Genomic DNA, 5,557 nt, shown 5'->3' with positions numbered 1-5,557 from the left:
GAGTCCCTTTTGTCCTGCCACAACTTACTTATAGAAAACTTCTGCAGAGCAACATGGTCAGAATTCAAAAAACAGACTTGTCCCCCAAACCTGGTTTATGTCATCTATAGGGGGCTCTGCATGCATTAAATAGAGCAGGCAATAATGATGCCTTCCTGCCTGTAGGAGCTGGTGTTTACAGACATAGTAAAGAATAAAAATGACAGTTAAAGAGGTAATTGAGCATCTGTAGTTTCTCTATTCATTTTCTTTTCCCCCTCCGAGCTAGAGAATGGAAACAGCTGGACAAATGATCGTAGTTGCTTCTGGTTAGAGGCATAATGGCAAAATGGTAAAGGAAATGAAGTGAAATGAACAAAAAAAGGAATTTCAGTCTTTCTCAGAGCATCTTTTCATCCCTCCCAATGTGAGAGTTTCAAGTCATGAGAATCTAAAGCAGAGAAAAGTGCAAAGAGAAAATCTAAGCAACTAAGTTTTGTAGTGAAACTCAGGAAGATCTGAATTCAAATCTCACCCTAGACATCTAATACTTGTATGACCCTGCTTCAGTTTCCTTGTCTGTAAAATGATACCAGCTTTGTGAACTGAACAAGTCACTTAATCTTCCCATTCCTCATGTGTAAAGTGGGGATAACATCTTCCATATAGAATTGTTGTGAGGATTGAATTACATGAGATAATACATGCAAAATGTTTTTACAACCTTAAAGTGTCGTATAAATGATGTCATATTACATGGATGGAAGCAGAAAAGTAGAGTGGATAAGGATGGGCCCTGCAGGACTGAAAATGACAGCAGCAAGAACAGCACTGATAAGGAATCAATACTGGAAAATACTGTTGGAAGAAAGAATTCTGGAAGAAAGCTTGGCATTCCATTGTACAACAGAGGCTGTCAGACAATCTCAGCTCCAGAAGGTAGATCCACCCCTTAGAATCTTGAGTTCAAACTCTCTTTTCAAAATCTCAGGATATCATTAGAGCTTCCTTTGACTGAACACATCCAGTGACAGGAAGCTTACTACTTTACCAAGTAGTTCGTTCCACTATTAGTCATCTCTACTTGCTAGAAAGTTCATCCTTCCTTTATGTTCTGCCTATGATGATCAAAGCCATTTACAAAGAAGCAGCCTTCAGTGAACATGTGGAAAATGACAGATAGAGTCAGCCCTGGAGACTTTCCCAAGGTTAATGAATGTGTCTGCAAAGATAGAATCCAGCATCTGAGATGTCAAATTCTGATTTCTTATGTGATATACATAGGAAGTGAGTGAGGAACCAACAAACAGGTCAGAAAAATGAGTTAAAATCCCTCCTTTGACACGTGCTAGCTGAGTGATCCTAGTAAAGGCAGTCAGCCTCTCTGGACACAGGGAAACTGGCAATTCTCTAAGACTAAGTTGCAGAGAAGGTGTTAAATGACATCACAGAAGGAGTTCCTCTCTGGGAACTTCCTACACTGAAAAAATCACATATCTGTTTCAAGAAGAGAAAAGAAATACACATTTTAAAAAGGCAGTAAGCAAATGCAATTGAGACTAGAGTCACAATCTGGATAGCTTGAAACTGATCTGAAACCAAATAAATCAAAATTTCCAGTCCTGTTAGGATTCATCAAATGACACATAGTATTCTTATATTTAGGAGAAGCTAGATTGTACAGCAGATTAGATAGTATAAGGCCTGGAGCCTGGAAGACTTGAGTTCAAATCTAGCTGTACTTACTGGCTAAGTGACCCTGTACATGACACTAACCCTTTGTTTTCCTCAGTTTACTCAGCTATAAAATCAGGATAATAATAGGAAGTCACGTACCTTCCACTTACCTCAATCAACTGGAGAAGGAAATGGCAAAGACTCTAGTGTCTTTGCAAAAAAATCCCATAATGGAGTCACAAAGAGTTAGAAGTGACTGAACGACTATCCCACAATTCTTATATTTGTTCCTAGAAACAGCTACACCTCACTTCACTTCTTCATCATCCTTTAATTTAAATGTACTCATATCATAAGGAAAATATTTTTCATGAAAGAGAATAAATTTGGACTTTAGAATTCTTGGACTAGACACAAAATTTAGAGCCCATACCTAAACCATCTCGGGGCAGTGGAGGGAAAAACTATACTATTTTTGACAATTCTGGAGAAAGTCCAATTCCAGATCCTCACACATGTCCCTTGGTGGCCCACTCATATAAGTAAACTTTATCATCAATAAAATCCTTCCTCACATTTAGTTTAAGGCATTCATGCTACAACTTTTAACTTATCATATTGTCCATAAAGTTAAAGTACAAGAGGCTAAATGAAATAAGGTCAGGAATGAGGAGATCAAGTTATGCATAAGAAATATTTTTTTGCAAAGTGGATGATGAATGGTAAAATATAAAATATAAGTTTTAAAGATTTTACAAATCACTGAAAGAAATTTATCCCCATTTTAATAACTTGGAGAAATGGGCTCATGTAGCTCCAAGACTAAAGCCCATATTGACAAGTTCCCCTTACAGAATTCCTACCCAAAGTGTCAGAGATACTGGATTATTATAGAGGCTGCACTTACTTCAATGCTTCAAAAACAGGTGATTTGGTTGTTATGGGCATGGCCTTCCCTCTTGCTAATGGTAATCCCTCTCTGCCTTAATAGGTAATCTTCTGTAGTTTCTGTGGGTCTCACTGAAACCAACCTTAAGCTGAACCTGTCCACCTTAACCACACTCATCATCACATGTGACAGAGATAGTTTGTCATTTTGCCCATGCTAAAAATCTTTACAAGATTTTGTAAGATCAGGGAAATTTTTTTTCTATTTTGTAATTGTCTTTGAGAACCTCATGGCTCTTAAATCTACACTCTTATGACTAATAGAGGAGTGGAAAAGAATCCTGCAATCAAAATCTAGAGATCTGGTTGGTTGCCATTATTTGCCTTTGTGCCCCTGGGAAAGTAAGCACCCTTCCCTGATATAAAATACAGAAGTTGGTCAAAATGTCTCTAAGGATTCACCCATCTCTGAAATCTATATGGTCCCATTCTGGATCATGAGTTAGCCCTTTCCACAAAGACTTTGAGGTTCAGAAGGGCTAAGCTTCCACACAAATTTAAACACAGTGTTGGAAGGACTGTCATGGGGAGGAAACATCAGATTGTTCTCTTTGATCCCAGAGGGCAGAACTAGAAGCAGTATACGGAAGTACAAAGAGGTCAGTTTGGGCTTGATACAGGGAAACCTTCTTAACAATTTGCATGATCAAAAATGTGGAATGGATTCTATCGAATGCTTATGTGTTGTTCCCCAACCTTGGAGGTTTGCAAGCAGAGGTTGGATAATCACTTGTCAGGTATGTTATACTGGATACTCCTTCACATAGGAGTTGAACAAGATGATTTCTGGGGTCCCTTCCAACTGTCAAATTCTATAATTCTGGGAATTTGACAAGTACTGAGGTTTTGGAAGATACAAGTTCAGGACTGATGGGTTGATTCAAATGGTGCTGTCATGAAAGGGAATTCAGTAATAAAGTGAACAGACTGAGAGATGAATATTTGTCCCTTTAGGGTAGAGATTTTTGTTTGTTTTTTTTTTCTTTTGTGGATCCCTCTTTGGCAGTCCAGTGAATACATAGTTATCAAAAATATTTTTAAAGCAAGTTCATATTCATCAGGTTATGAATACCTGCTGAAGAGAACAGGAGGAGTAGGAAGTAGAACATGAAAGAGTCAAAATAAAAAGCAACAGAAGATGGGAAAAATAAGACCCAGAACAACAGTCGTGACCAACAGATCTAACAAGGAATGAATAATGATGGTTCAAAGGCTTACTGTAGCTTTTTGGGAATTAAAATGTTACTTTTAGAAGAGAAATAGGAAAATTGCTCTTATTCACACAAAATAGATAATGAAAGAAAAATAAATGTAACAAAATTCTCTGGGAATCAGTAATGCAATACACTGGCTCCTGATATAATGGTCACCATTATGGCTAGATTAGATAATGAATATTTGGAGATGAACTACTGTCATTGGTGAATTCCATTAAAAGAACAATCTCAAAAACTATCCAATGTCCAGTCTTCCCTCACTGGCATGGGCATTAATCTACTTGATATTGCTCAACATTTTCATACTTTCCTATTTCATCAATAAATATTTTAGGGGGGGGAATAAATCTTTACTTCAAACTGACTACTTTCCTGCTTTTGCTTATATACTTGTATGAGGTCTGAGAGCATAGAGTAGAGACCTACAGCCTGGTGACAGTAGAAGGGGCAAGAAAAAGGAGAAAGTGTTTGGATTGCTACTTTCTTAATGTTCATGTCCCTAAGTGTTAGGGAGAGGGGGTTCTGACCTAATTGAATTCTTAGTCTGTCTGTAGAGCATCGGAAGGATTGGAAACAGTTAAATCTCACTGATGGGTCTTTGGGAAGACAAGATTAAAAGTATCTACAATAAAGTGAAGCAGGAGATTCTTCCCTGAGAAACAGAAAGAAAGAATCAGAGAAGGGACAGAAGGCTTCCAATAGACAATGGAATCAAAACTAAACATTTCTTGAGAATTGCGAGTCAGAAACCAGATTGAGGACTTTGTTAGAAAAGAAATGAAAAGAAATGATGGGTAGCCTAATCTTAAATTTCTAGGAATTTTTCATCTCCTTCCTTCCCTTACAGTGTCTCCAAGGAGGAAGGAAACCAGAATGTTGAGGAGCCCTTGAGGATCTGTTAAAGCAACCAGGGATTCTGACTTGGAAAGGAAACACTTTGGGAAAGATGTGGCAGTTTTCTCCAGATGATGGAGGGCAGGCACCTGGAAGAAGGATTGGTTGAATTTTACTCATCCCTAGAAGGCAGAAGTAGATCAAAGGATGAGAACTGCAAAGATAAAAAATATAGGCTTCATATAAGGAAGTTATTTCCTAACAATTAGCATTATCTAAGAGTGAAACAGGCAGCTTCCAGAAGGGTTCATCTTCATTCCATGTCCCAGGGAATGTTGGATGACCATGCATCAAATAGATCTCCTAGAAGGAATTCTTGTTCAAGATTGGGTTGGGCCAATATCTTCCAACTCAGATTCTGTGACTGTTTCTTTTCTTTGATCTCCAGGATCAAATAAAAATGAAAGCCCAGAAAACACATGGTTTCAGACTAGTTCAAAGGTATAACCAATTCCCTTAAAAATTGTTTTAATCCAAACTAATATGCTGAACCTACGTTCATTTACATACATTAATGTATAGTAATAGAAGGGATGTTGTATCATGGATTTGCAGGTTCAATTAAGGAAATTAACTATATTTAGCAAAACTAATCATGGTTTTTTAATATCCTTAATCAGCAAAGCTCACCTTCTTAGCTTCAATCACCTTCCTAATCTTTCCACCTTTCTACCTCTCCACCACCAAAATGAAAGCTATCTCCCCTTCACCCTTATCCCATCAGCTCTTCTGGAGGATTTAACAAATGGTGACAATTCTTTTTCATCTCTGTGAGCATTTCATTATGCCATATAGGTTTGCTAGGTTTGTACTTTTTGTCCCCAAAAAATGAAGCCAAATGC

Source organism: Notamacropus eugenii, chromosome 1 (assembly GCF_028372415.1).
Source record: "Notamacropus eugenii isolate mMacEug1 chromosome 1, mMacEug1.pri_v2, whole genome shotgun sequence".
NCBI classification, from domain to species: Eukaryota; Metazoa; Chordata; class Mammalia; order Diprotodontia; family Macropodidae; genus Notamacropus; species Notamacropus eugenii.
This window is presented reverse-complemented; position numbering follows the sequence as displayed.